The sequence below is a fragment of the Ailuropoda melanoleuca genome, chromosome 18 (genome assembly GCF_002007445.2).
Source record: "Ailuropoda melanoleuca isolate Jingjing chromosome 18, ASM200744v2, whole genome shotgun sequence".
Lineage (NCBI taxonomy): Eukaryota > Metazoa > Chordata > Mammalia > Carnivora > Ursidae > Ailuropoda > Ailuropoda melanoleuca.
This window is the reverse complement of record NC_048235.1, coordinates 19,358,753-19,377,182: the sequence shown is the minus strand read 5'-3', so window position 1 is coordinate 19,377,182 and position 18,430 is coordinate 19,358,753. Positions and strand designations below refer to the sequence as shown.

The window sequence follows — 18,430 nt, the reverse complement described above, 5'->3', positions numbered from 1 at the left end:
GATGCAAATGTTGGGTGATCATTCTTTCTGATGGCTGAGTAATATTCCATTGTATATATGGACAACATCTTTATCCATTCATCTATTGATGGGTATCTTGGCTCCTTCCACAGTTTGGCTATTGTGGACAATGCTGCTATGAACACTGGGGTGCATATGGCCCTTCTCTTCACTATGTCTGTATCTTTGGGGTAAATACCCAGTAGTGCAATGGCTGGGTCATAGGGTAGCTCAATTTTTAACTTTTTGAGGGACCTCCACATGTTTTCCAAAGTTGGCCGTACCAACTTGCATTCCCACCAACAGTGTAAGAGGGTTTCCTTTCTCCACATCCTTTCCAACATTTGTTATTTCTTGCCTTGTCAATTTTTGGCATTTTAACTGGTGTAAGGTGGTATCTCAATGTGGTTTGCTTTGAGTTTCCCTGATGGCTAATGATGAACATTTTTCATGTGTCTGTTAGCCATTTGTATGTCATCGTTGGGAAAGTGTCTGTTCATATCTTCCGGCCATTTTTTTGATTTATTTGTATCTTGGGTATTAAGCTTCAGAAGTTCTTTATAGATGTTGGATACCAGCCTTTTATCTGTAGTGTCATTTGCAAATACCTTCTCCCATTCCGTGGGTTGCCACTTTGTTTTGTTGACTGTTTCCTTTGCTGTGCAGAAGCTTTTTATCTTGATGAAGCCCCAAAAGTTCATTTTTGCTTTTGTTTCCCTTGCCTTTGGTGACGTGCCATGAAAGAGGCTGCTGTGGCCAATGCAGAAAAGGTTACAACCTATATTCTCTTCTATGATTTTGATGGATTCCTGTCTCACATCAAGGTCTTTCATCCATTTGGAGCTTGTCTTTGTGTATGGTGTGAGACAGTGGTGAAGTTTCATTCTTCTGTATATGGCTGTACAATTTTCCCAGTACAATTTATTGAAGAGACTGTCTTTTTTCCACTGGATGTTTCCTCCTGCTTTGTCAAAGACCATAGAGTCAAGGGTCCATTTCTGGAGTCTCTATTCTGTTCCATTGGTCTATGTGCCTGTTTTTGTGCCAGTACCATGCTGTCTTGGTGATCACAGCTTTGTAGTATAGCCTGAAATCAGGCAACATGATGCCCCCAGCTTTGTTTTTCTTTTTCAACATTTCCTTGGTGATTCGGGGTCTTTTTTGGTTCCACAAATTTTAGGATTGTTTGTTTCTGCACTTTGAAAAATGTCATTGGTATTTTGATCAGGATGGCACAGAAAGTGTAGATTGCTCTGGGCAGCATAGACATTTTAACTATGTTTATTCTTCTGATCCATAAGCATGGAATATTCTTCCATCTTTTTATGTCTTCTTCAATGTCTTTCATCACTGTTCTGCAGTTTCTAGANAGTGTAGATTGCTCTGGGCAGCATAGACATTTTAACTATGTTTATTCTTCTGATCCATGAGCATGGAATATTCTTCCATCTTTTTATGTCTTCTTCAATGTCTTTCATCACTGTTCTGTAGTTTCTAGGGTATAGATCCTTTACTTCTATGGTTAGGTTTATTCTGAGATATCTTATGGTTTTTGGTGCTATTGTAAAAGGAATCAATTCCCTAATTTCTCTTTTTTCAGTCTCATTGTTAGTGTATAAATGCAACTGATTTCTGAGCATTGGTTTTGTATCCTGCCAATTACTGAATTGTTGTATGAGTTCTAGTAATTTGGGGGTGGAGTCTTTTCGGTTTTCCATATAAAGTATCATCTCATCTGTGAAGAGAGAGAGTTTGACTTCTTCTTTGACAATCTGAATACCTTTTATTCTTTTTTGTTGTCTGATTGCTGTTGCTAGGACTTCTAGTACTATACTGAACAATAATGGCAAGAGTGGGCATCCTTGTCGTGTTCCTGGTCTTAAGGGAAAGGCCCTCAGCTCTTCCCCATTGAGAATGATATTGGCTGTAGGCTTTACATAGATGGCTTTTATGAAATTGAGGAATGTACCCTCTCTCCCTACACTCTGAAGGGTTTTAATCAAGAAAGGATACTGTATTTTGTCAAATGCTTTTTCCGCATCTATTGAGAGGATCATATGGTTCTCGACTCTTTTCTTGTTGATGTGATGTATCACACTGATAGATTTGCGAATGTTGAACCACCCTTGCATCCCAGGGATGAATCCCACTTGGTCATGATGGATAATCCTTTTAATGTACTGTTGGATCCTATTAGCTAGGATCTTGTTGAGAATTTTGGCATCCATATTCATCAGGGATATCAGTCTGTAATTCTCCTTTTTGACGGGGTCTTTGCCTGGTTTTGGGATCAATGTAATACTGGCCTCATAGAATGAATTTGGTAGTTTTCCTTCTGTTTCTATTTTTTGAAACAGCTTCAGGAGAATAGGTATTATTTCTTCTTTGAATGTTTGGTAGAATTCCCCGGGGGAATCCGTCAGGCCCTGGACTCTTGTTTTTTGGGAGGTTTTTGATCACTCCTTCAATTTCTTCATGGTTAATCAGTCTATTTAGATAATCAATTTCTTCCTGTTTCAGTTTTGGTAGTTTATAGGTTTCCAGGAAGGCATCCATTTCTTCCACGTTGCTTAATTTATTGGCACATAGTTGTTGGTAATAGTTTCTATTGATTGTTTCTATTTCCTTGGTGTTAGTCATGATCTCTCCCCTTTCATTCATAATTTTGTTAATTTGGGTCCTTTCTCTATCCTTTTGAGTAAGCCTGGCCTGTGGCTTATCGATCTTATTAATTCTTTCAAAGAACCAGCTTCTAGTTTTGGTGATCTGTTCTACTGTATTTCTGGTCTCTAATTCATTGATCTCTGCTCTAATCTTAATCAATTGCCTTTTTGTGTGTGGCTTAGGCCTGTTCTTCTGTTCCATCTCCAGCTTTTTAAGGTTTGAGCATAAGGACTGCATTTTAGATTTTTCTATTCTTTTGAGTGAGCTTGGATGGCTATGTATTTTCCCCTTGGGACCGCCTTTGCAGTGTCCCATTGGTTTTGGACCAATGTGTTTTTGTTCTCATTGGTTTCCATAAATTGCTTAAGTTCTTTAATTTCCTGATTTAACCAATCTTTCTTTTTTTTTAAGATTTCATTCATTTATTTGACACAGAGAGAGGCAGTGAGAGAGGGAACACAAGCAGTGGGAGTGGGAGAGAGAGAAGCAGGCTTCCCGCCAAGCAGGGAGTCCAATGCAGAGCTCGATCCCAAAATGCCAGGATCATGACCTGAGCCGAAGGCAGAAGCTTAATGACTGTGCCACCCAGGCACCCCAACCCAATCATTCTTAAGCAGGATGGTTCTTAGTTTCCAAGTGTTTGAGCTTCTTCCAAATTTTTTCTTGTGACCGAGTTCCAGTTTCAAAGCATTGTGGTCTGAGAATATGCAGGGAATAATCTTAGTCTTTTGGTATCAGTTGAGACCTGTTTTGTGACCCAGTATATGGTCTATTCTGGAGAAAGTTCCATGTGCATTAGAGAAAATGAGTATTCTGTTGTTTTAGGGTGTAGTGTTCTGTATATATCTATGAGGTCCATCTGGTTCAGTGTTTCACTCAAAGCTCTTGTTTCTTTGTTGATTTTCTGCTTAGGTGATCTGTCTGTTGCTGAGAGTGGATTGTTGAGGTCCCCTACTATTAACATATTATTATCTATATGTCTTTATTTTGGTTAACATTTGGCTTATGTAGTTGGATGCTCCGCTATTGGGGGCATAGATATTTATAATTATTAGATACTCTTGTGGATACACCCTTTAAGAATAATATAGTGTCCTTCTGTATCTCTAACTACAGTCTTTAGCTTAAAATCTAATTTGTCTGATATGAGAATTGCTAAGGCCATTCACATTGAGAGTGATTATTGAGAGATATGCTTTTAATGTCGTCATGTTGCCTGTGAAGTCCTTGTTTCTATAGCTTGTCTCTATAAATTTCTGTTCTGTATCACTCTTGGGGTTTTTTTTATCCAATCTGCAACCCTGTGGCATTTTATGGGAGCATTTAGGCCATTCACATTGAGAGTGATTATTGAGAGATATGCTTTTAATGTCGTCATGTTGCCTGTGAAGTCCTTGTTTCTATAGCTTGTCTCTATAAATTTCTGTTCTGTATCACTCTTGGGGTTTTTCTACTTTTATAGAACCCCCCTCAATATTTCTTGTAGGGCTGGCTTGGTGGTCACATATTCTATCAGTTTCTGCCAGTCTTGGAAGCTCCTTGTCTCTCCATCCATTCTGAATGACAGCCTTGCTGGATAAAGGATCCTTGGCTGCATGTTCCTCTCACTTAGTGCTCTGAATATGTCTTGCCGGCCCTTTCAGGCTTGCCAGGTCTCTGTAGACAGGTCTAACATTATTCTGATGTTCCTCCCTTTGTACTTGAGGAATCTCTTCCCCCTCACCGCTTTCAAGATTGTTTCCTTGGATCTAAGATTTGCGAAGGTATGCCGTGGTGTTGGTCTGTTCTCATTGATCTTGGGAGGGGTTCTCTCTGCCTCTTGCACACGAATGCTTGCTTCCTTCACAGATTAGGGAGGTTCTCAGCTACAACTTGCTCAGATATCTCTTCTAGACCTCTCTCTTTCTCCAACCCTTCAGGGATGCCGAAGACTGAAATTGGAACATTTCATTGAGTCAGTAATCTCCTGTAGCTTTTTTTCATGGAGTTTTTTTTCCCCACGTTAGCACTCTTTCCTTCTTTTCTATCATCATGTCCTCTAACTTAATAATTTGTTCTTCTGCCTCGTTTACCCTGGCAGTCAGAGCATCCAGTGTAGACTGCATTTGATTCATAGAATTAATTTCCACCAGATTCGTTCTCATTTCAGCCCTTAGAGATTCTATATTTTCGTTAAATTTTTCTCAAGCCTATACATCACCTTGACAATTGTTACTCTGAAATCCATTTCTGCCAATTTGGTTATATCCATATCCATTAGTTCTGTGGCAGAGGCTACAGTCTCTGTTTATTTCCTTTGTTGGGGCTTCCTCCTTCTTGTCATTCTGATGAGGTGTGGCTGTGGGGATGTACAGAGCCCCAATTATTGATCAGGACCCAAGCAAGATGCACCTGTTTTATAGGGACCTTAGGGATGTGGGCTTCTTGTTTTTTCAGCCTGCCTTCTGGGGGAGGGGCCTGCCACACAGATACTCAAGCAACCCTGTTTGGGCAGGGTTGCCCTGCCCCTGGGAGGGGGGCAGGATGGGTGCAGTGATAACCAGTTTTTCCGGGCTTTTGTTCTCTGGCGGCTTTCCCTGGGGGCTTTCTGTATCTCTTCTGAGAGTCAGAGGCAGGGACCACATCCAAACATCAGTCTCAGAACAGAGAGATTGCAGTCTGCTCTTTACTGAGCTCTCCAGGTCACACTGACTCTGTTGCTGTTGATGCTGCTAAAAACCGGCAGCATTACAGATTGTGGGCCCCACAGCCGCTCTCCCAGTCCTCACTCCCAGGGCTGGCACGTCTCTGCCCTTTGTGTTTCTAAAACCGCCAGCCACCCTGGTCCGCGCACACACGCTCCCAAGCTCCCGTTTCAGTCTGGTTTGTGGGCTCCTGAGCTCCAGGTTTCAGTCTGGTTTCCCCACGGCTACCAGTCTGCTAGTGTGGCCACTCCCCAGCGTGAGAAGCTTCTGCCTTCCCGGTGCACGAGCGCAGCAGCTCCCTCCCCCTTCCGTTTACCTTCCAATATCTGCACGCAGACTCTCGGCTCCCCGCTTCATACCTCGAGACCAAGCACTGGAGATGTTATGTTTGTAAAGATCCAGATGTATCTTCTTTATCTCAGGCTGATTTCATGGGTGTTCAGGATGGTCTGGCAGATATCCAGCTCGATTCAGGGGACAGGTTGAAATAGGGTACCCTACTCCTCTGCCATCTTTCCCCACCTCCCATCCCTTCACTTTTAAGTGCATGACGGATGAATCTCTTAGGTGTCCTGGTGTGCTCTACAGAGGCACTTTTTTTCCCCTTCAGTTATAGATGTCGATATAAATCAAAGGTGAGAGAAAAAAGTAATGCAAAGCCCAGGACCCAATGACTTCATTGGAGAATTCCACCAAACATTTAAAGAAGAATTAATTAATATCAATCTTTTAAAAAATTAAAGAGAATATAACACTTCAAAAATCATTTGACTAGGCCAGCATTACCCTGATACCAAAATCAGACAAAGATACTACAAGAAAAAAGATAACTACAATATACCTGATGAATACTGACACAAAAATCTTTTTTTAAGATTTTATTTATTTATTTATTTATTTATTTGACAGAGAGAGCACAAGTAGGCAGAGCAGCAGCCAGAGGGAGAGGCAGTAGCAGGCTCCCTGCTAAACAAGGAGCCTAATGCTAGACTCGATCCCAGGACCCTGGGATCATGACCAGAGCCAAAGGCAGACGCTTAATCGACTGAGCCACCCAGGCACCCCATTGACACGAAAGTCTTCAACAAAATACTAGCAAACTCAATTCAACACACATTAAAAGGATTAATCACCATGAACTAGCAGAATTTATTTCCTGAATAAATTACCACTTCTATTTAATATAGTCATGGAAGTTCTAGACCAAGAAATTAGGCAGTAAAAGCAATAAAGGGATTGAATTCAGAAAGGAAGAAGTAAAATTATTTGTGTTGAAGGATGACATGATCACCTATAATGTAGAAAATATTAAAGATTACACATACACACGCACATACTATTAGAACTAATGAACAAATTCATACAAAAATCAACTGCATTTCTACACACTAACAACAATCTACAAAGGAAATTTTTTTAAAAAAAATCCTATTTACAGTAGCACCAAAAGGAATATAATACTTGGGAATGAACTTAATCAAGGAGATGAAAGACCTGTACATTGAAAACTATAAAACATCACTGAAAGAAATTAAACGAATAAATAAAGGGAAAGACATTCCATGTTAATGAATTAGAACACTTAATATTATTAAAATAACCACACTACCCAAAATGCTCTACATATTCAGTGCAACCCTTATCAAAACTGTATGGCATCTTTTTGTAGAAATTGAAAAAAAAATTCTAAAATCTGTATAGAACCACANCCACACTACCCAAAATGCTCTACATATTCAGTGCAACCCTTATCAAAACTGTATGGCATCTTTTTGTAGAAACTGAAAAAAAATTCTAAAATCTGTATAGAACCACAAAAGACCCTGAATAGCAAAACAAACAAACAAACAAAACTCTCTTAAAAAAGACAAACAAAACTGGAAACCTCACACATTCTGATTTTAAAACATACTGCAAAGTTACAGTATTCAAAACAGTATGATACTGGCATAAAAAAACACATTGATCAGTTTGTTTCTCAGAGTCCATAGTCTGAGGGCCTCGGGGGGGTGGGGAATGAAATAGACCGGTGATGGGTAGTAAGGAAGGCACGTATTGCATGGTGCACTGGGTGTTATATGCAAGTAATGAACCATCGAACTTTACATTGGAAACCGGGGATGTACTGTATGGTAACTAACATAATATAATAAAAAATCATTAAAAAAGAAAACACATTGATCAACTGAACAGAAGAGAGCCCAGAAATAAATTCTCACATATATGATCAAATGACCTTTGAGAAAGGTGCCAAATTACACAATGGAGAAAGGAGAGTCTATTCTACAAATGGTGATACCCACATGCAAAAGAATGAAACTGGACTCTTATACCCTATGCAAAATTTAACTCAAAATAAATTATAGGCTTTAATATAAGACCTGAAACTATAAAATTTCTAGAAGGAAACATATAGAAAAACCTGTGTGACACTGAACTTGACAATAATTTCTTGTATATGACACCAAAAACACAGGTGACAAAAGAAAAATACATAAATGGAACTAGATCAACCTAAAAACTTCTGCACAGCAAAGGAAATAATCAGCAAAGTAAAAATTAACCTGTGAAACTACAGAAAATATTTGCAATCATATCACTGAATAAGGTGTTTTATATTCAGAATACACAAAAAAGTCATATGACTCAACAACAACAAAAACCCACAAATCGGGGCGCCTGGGTGGCACNTACAGAAAATATTTGCAATCATATCACTGAATAAGGTGTTTTATATTCAGAATACACAAAAAAGTCATATGACTCAACAACAACAAAAACCCACAAATCATCCAATTTAAAAATAGGCAAAGGGGCGCCTGGGTGGCACAGCGGTTAAGCGTCTGCCTTCGGCTCAGGGCGTGATCCCGGCGTTCTGGGATCGAGCCCCACATCAGGCTCCTCCTCTGTGAGCCTGCTTCTTCCTCTCCCACTCCCCCTGCTTGTGTTCCCTCTATGGCTGGCTGTCTCTACCTCTGTCAAATAAATAAATAAAATCTTTAAAAAAAAAAAATAGGCAAAGAACTTGAACAGACATTTTTCCAAACAAGATATCGAAATGACCACCAAGCCATATGAAAAGATGTTCAGTATCACTTATCATCAGGAAAATGCAAATTAAAACCACAATCAGATTTCACCTAACAACCACGAGGATGGCCACTGTCAAAAAAACACAAATTAACAAGCACTGGTAAGAAGAGGAGAATTTAGAACTACTGTTGATGGGGTGTAATATGGTGCAACTGTTATGGAAAATACTATGGAGGTTCTCAAATCAAAAAATGGAATTACCATATGATCTAGCAACTCCATTTCTAGGTGTATATCTAAAAAATTAAAAACTGGATCTGAAACAGATATTTGCACACTCATGTTTCCTTCACCCTTTTTCACAACGGCCAACAGGTGGAAGCAACCCAAATGTCCACAAGCAAGTGAATGGATTTGTAAGAATACTTAATAAATTGATTCTTTAATTATTTGATGCAGTCTTCTTTAAAAATTATGAAAAGATCTATTTGCTACTTGGAAGTAACCCTAAGGAAACTGGACAAGAGCTTGCCACTAACAGATTATTAAATTTTGCATTAAGATATTAAAACAGATTATAATAACTGGAGAGATATTTCATGTGTGAAAATAAGACACTGTAATAAATATATTTGTTGAACTCAAATTAACTCATACCTTTACTGCGATTCCAATAAAAAATCCAACACAATCCTTCACTTAGTTGATGTCATAACTTGAAAACTTATTTGAGAGACCCTACAGCCACTAATAAAGTAATCCCAAAGAAGTGTTATCAAGTCTTAACATAAAACTAAAAGTAATTTACATAGAGCCCTCAAATAGATCTAACCCATATGGAAACATAAAACATTTGTAGATTAGGAGAAGGGAAGAACTTTTCAATAATTTAATACTGAGACAACTGGTTATCCATACAGAACAAACAATGGCAATGGTAATCGAACTCTATTTCACAGCATGCATTTATCTTTAATTTTTTTTTTCCAGGGAGAGAGAGAGCACGCACGCATGCAAGCGGGGTTGGGGGAAGGGAGAGGGAGAGAGAGAATCTTCAGCAGGCTCCTCGCTCAGAGCAGAGCCCTTTGTGGGGCTGGATCTCAGGACCCTAAGACCATGACCTAAGTCAAAATCAAGAGTTGGACGCTTAACCCACTGAACTATCCAGTCACCCCCCCAGCATGCACTTAAACAAGGAAGTATAAAACAAATGTATGAAACTTTCAAATGTTTTTATAGCCTTGGTATAGGGAAGGATTTCCTAAACAAAACACAGAAAATAATGATCATTTAAGAACTCATAATTCACCACTTTAAAAATTGAGAAAGAAATGCATTCATTAAAGGACAGACACCTTTTAAAACTGAAAAGACAAACTATGAATTAAGAAAAGATACTTGCAAATTAAATACCAACAAAGAATTAATAATAAGAAGACACAAAGTTCTTCACCATATAAATCAACAGAAGATCATCCAATAAAAGATAAGGCAAGAGATATGAATAGGCATTTTCATAGAAGAAACACAAGGGGTCAGTAAGCATAAGAATATATGTTCAACTTCTTACTAATTAGAGAAATGCAAGTTAAAACCAAAATGAATAACCAGATACAATTTTACATTGAAGAGAATAGCAAAAATTTAAAACCAAAGTAGGACAATACCAAGTACTGGTGAGAATGTGAAGCACAATAAAAATAACCATATACAGTCTGTGGCCATGTAAAGTTATATGAAAACTGTATATGCAGTTGGGTGGACATGTATTATTGACTTAGCTAAATTATAATTATGTTTCCCAGCATTGTCTCCCTGCAAATTTCCAAATTAATGTATGCCACCAGAGATAACTTATGCAAGACCAGTAGGCAGAAGGAAAGCAGTAGTTATGTTCTCCATGCTTGAAAGATCAGAATACTCAGCACTGATGCAGTTTACACATACTGTCACTTATCTGGTGACTCACCAGGGTGGTATGAGACACCAGTCAGCCCACAGCTCCCATGGCTCCTGACTCCTGCAGGATTCTCATTGCGCCAGGTGCTTATCAGCCCTGTGCTGAAGAACACCATGTTCTCCTAGAAGATATGCTCATCATCAAATCTGTAGACCTAGAAGCAGAAAAAGACAAAGTTTTAGTTCATCCTCGTGGATCCCAGCTTGTCCATTCTCTACCCTATTTAATATCATCTCTTCCTGACTGTCTGCCATGTTGACTTTAAACTCCAATATCAAAAACAAAACAACAGCTTCATAAAGACTGTTTAACCAGCTCCCACATACGCATAAAGGTCAAATTCTTAGAGTAAGTATCTTCTATACATATCACTCATAGGATTCTGTTCCTTTGATTAAACCTTGACTGTCCAGCTGATTATGAAATGAAAAAAATAACACAAGTTCTAAGCAAGTAATGGCTTCCTATGTCATCAACAATGAAAAATATACTGATTTTACCTTCTTTTTCTGATAAATTTATTTAAGGACAAATGATACACAAAATTCACCATTTCTTTAAAATGTATGCTTAACACCAATGTGCTTTCTTTCTCTTGACCTTTACTCAGGGTTAAATTTAGCATTGACGGGAAGCATAATTCATTAATAATGCTTGGTGCTCCCTCTGAGAAAAATGAATGCCATCAACAGGGGTGAAGTATCCAGAGAGTCTGGGGCAGATTTAGACGTCACCTATCAGCCACAGAGCATTTGTGCAAAGGACTGATCTAAGAAACAGCATCCTATGAAGAAATTAAAGCCAGGCAGGGAATCCAATATCCAAGGCAATCTAAAAGAGTTAAAGAGAACAGAACACCAGTGAAACAAAGGGATTGAAACGGAGGCACAAGGAATGAAAAATAAATTTGTAAATTTGAAGGTGAGAGGTACAGCCTAGAAGAATCCTCTGAGCAAAGGAAGGCAGCTATAGCTGGTAATTTTTCTAATGGTCTCTGGTGAGGGCAATGAAAGCAAGTAACACCTGTGATTTTACTGTGATCATTACATTTTTCCCCCCAAAAAGCACTGTATTCTTTACAGATACCACAGAAGATTCTGGGGGACTCAACGACATGTTGACCTGAGGAAAGCATTACAAATATACAATTTATAAAATTAAATGACAGAATATAGTTCAGTTAAACTATTGATAACAACACATAAGCCTCATATATCTGGATTTCAGTATTTGGATCAATATTTTAATTACCAAAATATTCTGGCATTATGCTATATGGACATCCATTAATAAATGATCAATTGCCTAAGGATACAATGTAAGGAAATATTATTTAGCACTGGTAAAATGAGAAGTAATAATATGAATTTCTAATTCCAATAAATTTTAAAATATTTCTAAAGAAATAAAAATAAATACTATTCCAAGTCTTAGGAAAAAAGAATTATGAGGACCAAAACCAGTAAAAACATGTCTTGACCCTGTATTCAGATTTAAATTTTGTTCTTTTAAAATTTTCAAACTTTTCTTTTTTTTTAAATGTTCAAAGGTATTTTATTTTATTTTTTTAATAATAATTTTTATTAGGTTAGTCACCATACAGTATATCCTTAGTTTTTTTATTTTTTGTATCCACATTCATTGTGCTGTTTTGATGCAATAATCTGTTCTTAAAATTGAGTGTTACAGATAGTCCAAATTCTGCATTGTATTTTAAATTTAATCAATAGCTATTTGTCTTACTTCTACGACAGTTTTTTTATAAAGAGAGATGCCTTTATTTATGTTCCTAATTTTAGGGACTCTGTACAGTCCTATACTAGATCATCAGAGCTAGGATCACAAAATGATAGTGAGTTAGTTACCTCAACTTCTGTGATTATAAGCAATTTCAGTGGCAGGTACTATATACAAAAGTATGTAAACAGTTTTCTATAAAAACCATTATTTTACGATGCTGTTTCTGATGAAAACTTTCACATTTTCCAGTTTATACTTTCATAGTCATTACTAAACAAACCTTTGAATGTAAGAGAAAAGTCCATTGTCTGTTTTGGTGAACAGACTTAACCAGAAACTCAACTTGAGAATGACAAGATATAAGTATAAATTTGTCTTAAATACTATGGGGAAATAATTTGTTGTAACTGGGAAGTAAATACCTGCTAACCTTCTTGTTTTTGTAGCTCAACAATGATAACCTAGAGTTCTGAATTTCCGAAAAAGCATTCGTGACCCATAGCTTCGCATAATCCCAAAGGTTCTCTAATAAAGATTTGTGGGGTTGGTTCTACTGTAACATTAATCAAGATCAAATTAACCATCTGTGGCTTATAATAAAGTAGTCCTAGTGTCTATCGCCTTCTTTTCTAAATAGTTTATCAATGGGGTTTTATACTGGATTAAATTCCTAGCTTTCAGAGCAAAATTCTCAAGTCTTGACTCTTACAATTTATATGACAAATAAAAATCAATACAAGTGCTAAAAAAAAATCAATACAAGTGCTTTTGTTAATTGTGTCAAAATGAGAAAGCTAGAATATCTGGAACAGAAACAGAAGAACCCCAGGTTTAAGAGTACTAATCTGGTTTCCAATATCTTAGGGCTTCTAAATTAAAATTGTTCTCAAACCACCCTCTTACCGCATAAACTACCATTTTTCCTGTAATTATGAACCATATTTACAGTGGTCCTTAGAACATGTGCATTACAAAAATGTTTCTTTTTCTCTAACTCCCTAACTTTTCCATACCACAAAAAGTAAAACACAAGACAGTAAAACTAATTCATTTTCACAGCTTTAAACACTGCTAGAACTCAAGAAGTATAAACGTTACAGAATTTCATAGATATTTGAAATGAATCATCTATTTAAACCCTCTTACATTTTACATGAGGGAATTAAAGAACCCCCAAATGTAAACAATGGGCCCAAAGTCATAGACCTAAAAAGAAAATTTGAACTAGAACATAAATATGTGATTGCAAGCTCAAATTATTGTCCAGCGGGTCCTACAAGCATAGAATTTTAGAGCAGAAAGATCATCTAGTTCAATCCCTTTATTTTATAGAGGAACACACTGGGCTACAGGTTTGCTTAATGGGGGATGATTATTCACGGAGTTTGTCAAATAGAGGAGCTGAAACCCTGAAAATGCTTCCTAAGCTTCCACACATAAGTAGAGAGCACAGCCTTAATCTATATTCCTTGAGGAATCCCTTTTCTGGAAGTTATTATTACTTTTCTACACTTTGAGACCCAAATAATAAACTCATAGCTTCATTTCAAAACAAAGTATATTTTCAAAGGCAATTTTCCAATATCAAAATAATTCAGTCCAGCCAAAACTTACTGGAACAGGCACTTTGTACTCGGGGCTCTTCCACGTACAAAGAGAAGACAAAGATTGAAAGCAGCTTTTATTCTAGAAAGAGCGACGGACGAGCCAAAACCCAACTCCCAAGCAATAAAACATATAAATACAGGAAATCATTTCACGTATTAATAAATGCTATGACTAACATTCTAATGTTGCGTGAGACTTTTTTCTAATTTGAATGATTTAACAACTAAAAAAATAGTTCACTACGAAGTGGCCTGATAAACAGGGAGTTTGGGAAAGATTTCTGTAGCAATTCATACAGACTGCCAAAAATTGCTAGAGGGGTTATATTGTTGGAGCGTGCATGGGTGCGTGTGCGTGTGTGTGTTTTAGACACGGTTCATTTTCCGCCAACCTTATTTCCATTTTCTGTTGAAAAGTGCAAGAAGAGCTTACGATCCTTAGCGGACAAGTTCCTCCCCCTCCCCCACCCCAGAACACCAGCAGTAGGACCTGCAGACTGCGTTGAGCAGGGCACTGGCGCAGAGGCACAGAGGGGAACCGCCTACCTTCAGGCCAGTCCGCAAACTCAGGTTGAGTTGCAGTAACCTCAGGAACTGGCGTAGTCCATCCGCCTGAAGCTCCTCCTCGGCCACAGCCTTTTCCGCCAGGGCTGGTTCTTCCTTTTCACTCTCTTCGGAAGGTCTGTAGAAGTAGGCGGGACCTCCCGTGGGTGCTCGGGAGAGCTGGAGCGCTCATGCGCAGAAACTCCAGCACGGCACCCTCTGCATCAGGCCACTAAGCGAGTTCCCTCACTGTTGCGTGGGGTGGCAATGTCCACTGGTGCAGAGGGGAGTATTACACAGAGCAGGTTCACATAGGCAGTCTTTGTGAGAGCCTGGTGGTCAGCCCCGGGATCAGTAACTACCAGAGGTCTTGGCTCCCAGGAGGCTGCCTGGATCTGGTTAGCGAAGGTTCCAGAAATAGGAGCGGCCACAGTGCAGCAGCAAACTGCAGCATAGCTCACTGGCCAGTATTGCTGAAGCATAGGACCCTGACGTCAGCTGGGTTTTCAATGGCAACAATGTCGCACGCTCCTAGCCGAACCCTCTCCCAGGTTCTCTAGATGAATGACGTAGATGCCGTTGTTTTTCCTTTTGCAAATGCACTGTTCCACTTGGAGGTCAAGGTAGGTACCATCTAAGTGGATTCTAAATCTGAATCTAAATGCANTCCTTTTCACTCTCTTCGGAAGGTCTGTAGAAGTAGGCGGGACCTCCCGTGGGTGCTCGGGAGAGCTGGAGCGCTCATGCGCAGAAACTCCAGCACGGCACCCTCTGCATCAGGCCACTAAGCGAGTTCCCTCACTGTTGCGTGGGGTGGCAATGTCCACTGGTGCAGAGGGGAGTATTACACAGAGCAGGTTCACATAGGCAGTCTTTGTGAGAGCCTGGTGGTCAGCCCCGGGATCAGTAACTACCAGAGGTCTTGGCTCCCAGGAGGCTGCCTGGATCTGGTTAGCGAAGGTTCCAGAAATAGGAGCGGCCACAGTGCAGCAGCAAACTGCAGCATAGCTCACTGGCCAGTATTGCTGAAGCATAGGACCCTGACGTCAGCTGGGTTTTCAATGGCAACAATGTCGCACGCTCCTAGCCGAACCCTCTCCCAGGTTCTCTAGATGAATGACGTAGATGCCGTTGTTTTTCCTTTTGCAAATGCACTGTTCCACTTGGAGGTCAAGGTAGGTACCATCTAAGTGGATTCTAAATCTGAATCTAAATGCAATGAATTGAAGATATTCTTCTTCATCATTTGCAGGACATCAAGGGCTTTGGACGTTAAAAGTTTCCCTTTAAGTTACCCCAGGGAATCCAGGACAGCACCATACTGACTCCTCCCTGGGAGCGCAGAACGGTGAGTTCATTTTTTTTAAGCATCAAAGTGTTACCAGTATCATAAGAGCCAATGAAATAAGAATAGGAGAAAAATCACTTTAATTTAAAGCAGAACATCCCCTCTTGCTTGCATTCCCTTTGTCTGTCTCTTGTCTACACACAAACTCACAAATACGCATCAATCAGCAAATAAGGCAAGGAAAGCGAATGTAAAGTGAGGAAACTCAGCCCACAAGAAATGCTGTAAGCCTTGACTTTCATGAAACTGGTGACTAATGAGAATATCTGATTTCAAAGAAAATATATTTTAGTATTTTAGTATTATTCCACCAAGATATCTAGTTATGTAGCACCATTTACATACTTTCCTTATTTCTAGGAAATTTTTAAACTTAAACCTATGCTTTATATAAATATAAAGCACTCTATTTTATTAAAATTACTATAGGTATATTTTAGAAAACTTTTTTATTAAGATTTTATTTATTTACTTGAGAGAGAAAGAAAACAGGGAACCCAATGTGGAGCTCGATCCCAAGACCCTGAGATCACGACCTGAGCTGAAGGCAGACGCTTAATCGACTGAGCCACCCAGGAGCCCCTATTTTAGAAAACTTTTAAAATGTGAATTTGTATAGAAATAAAATATTTAAAAGCATGATCATCTCTTCTCCTAAGTGCTAGAGCTAACCCCTAATCAATCTTCCTTCAAAACGGCCTCTCCTCCTGCTCAGCTTCCACTTCTCAGCAATTCTGGCCACTCAACTTCAGATGTGATGAGGTTATTCCTTGGCTGATTCTTTTATTTCTACTGTATTCAAGGAATGCCCAGATTACTAGTAGTTCAGGATGCCATGCGTGTTCCTTTGACAGCTTAACTGCCCCACTTGATCTCTTTCATGGTCATTATGTCTTTGTCATTATTTCACTGTATGCCCCCTGAGGCTTTACTCCTGTGATTTCTCCAAGGGGACACACTTCCTCTATCTCCACGGCCTCTGAGCATGCTGTGCCCTCTCTCTGAAATACACAAGAGGCAAGCACCACCCTTTTCACCAAACAGCTCAGACTTACCCTTCTATTCCCAGATTGGTTTAGCCAATGTGTGGGCTCAGCGTTCACCTTTCATGTTATCAGAAGACCCTGCTGATGCCCTCCACTTTATTGTATTATGATATTTCTACAAAGATTTATTAAGTCTTCTTCTATGTGCCAGCTACTGTTCTAGAGGGAAAAGTAGTAAACAAAATAGATAAAACACCTACCGGATCCGAGTTTACATTCTAAGGAGGAGAAACAGACAAACAAAAATACAATTCAGAGAATATCAGATGGTAATGAGTCCTATATAAACTGCTTACAGGGCACTGTAATTTGTATCAGGGGATCAGAGAGGATCTCAGTGAGACACACATTTCAACAGAGATGGGAGGAAGCAAAGGAGCAAACNACAAAAATACAATTCAGAGAATATCAGATGGTAATCAGTCCTATATAAACTGCTTAGGGAAGAAGGAGTGCCGGGGCATTGTAATTTCTATCAGGGGATCAGAGAGGATCTCAGTGAGACACACATTTCAACAGAGATGGGAGGAAGCAAAGGAGCAAACCATGTAAATTTCCAGGAGGCAAGTGTTCCAGAATGTGAAAAGGCTGTAAGGTCTCCACAGCCTTATGTTTCCAAAGGTCAACAAGAATGCCCATGTTGGAGTTAAGAAAAGAGAAGAACATTTGGAAATTAGGTTCTAAATCTGGGTTTTTCAACTGCTGATATTTTAGACCCAATAGTTCTTTGTACATGAATAGCCCAAAGGCTATCTTGCAATTTTAAGATATTTAGCAACATCCCTGTTTTCCATCCACTAGATAATAGTAGCATTCCCCCTCCCTTCTAAGCAGTGATCATTAGAAAATGTCAGATATCCCCTGAAGGATAATATCACCCCCCATTAAAAACAGCTTTTCTGAGAGGCAGCAAAGATAAGATTGTGTGAAGTCTTGCAGGCCACAATAAAAATTTTCACTTTTACATTGAGTAAAATGTGAGCCACTGCATGACACCAAGCACTGAATTAGCATGAAATTTAACTTTATTTAGAAAATGATTCTTGGGGCGCCTGGGTGGCACAGCGGTTAAGCACCTGCCTTCGGCTCAGGGCATGATCCCGGCGTTATGGGATCGAGCCCCACATCAGGCTCTTCCACTATGAGCCTGCTTCTTCCTCTCCCACTCCCCCTGCTTGTGTTCCCTCTCTCGCTGGCTGTCTCTATCTCTGTCAAATAAATAAATAAAATCTTTAAANCTCTCCCACTCCCCCTGCTTGTGTTCCCTCTCTCGCTGGCTGTCTCTATCTCTGTTAAATAAATAAATAAAATCTTTAAAAAAAATGATTCTTACTTATGTGTTGATAACAGATTGTAGGATAACAGGACAGAAATAACACTGTGATCCAAGTAGGAGATGGTGGGTGATGGTTGTTCAGATCAGGGCCACAAGAGTCAGCTGATGAGAAGTGGTCAGACTCTGGAGTCATCAGATTTCCTGGCACATCATGATGGGTGTGNCTTACTTATGTGTTGAGAACAGATTGTAGGATAACAGGGCAGAAATAACACTGTGATCCAAGTAGGAGATGGTGGGTGATGGTTGTTCAAGATCAGGGCAACAAGAGTCAGCTGATGAGAAGTGGTCAGACTCTGGAGTCATCAGATTTCCTGGCACATCATGATGGGTGTGAGAAAAATTAAGAATCAGGATGATTCCAAAGTTTTTGGCCCCCGAAAATGAAAAGATTGGATTTGCTAGAAGTGGAGAAGGCTTTAAGCGGAAAGGGCTTAAAGAGAAAGTTCAGGGGGCACCTGGGTGGCTC

General features: G+C 39.2%; 1 pseudogene; it reads right to left on the bottom strand.

The window, feature by feature from the left end:
* The window catches only part of LOC117797111, a 210,417-nt pseudogene extending 195,152 nt beyond the window's left edge, over positions 1–15,265 (bottom strand).
* Between the last annotated feature and the right edge of the window lie 3,165 nt (positions 15,266–18,430).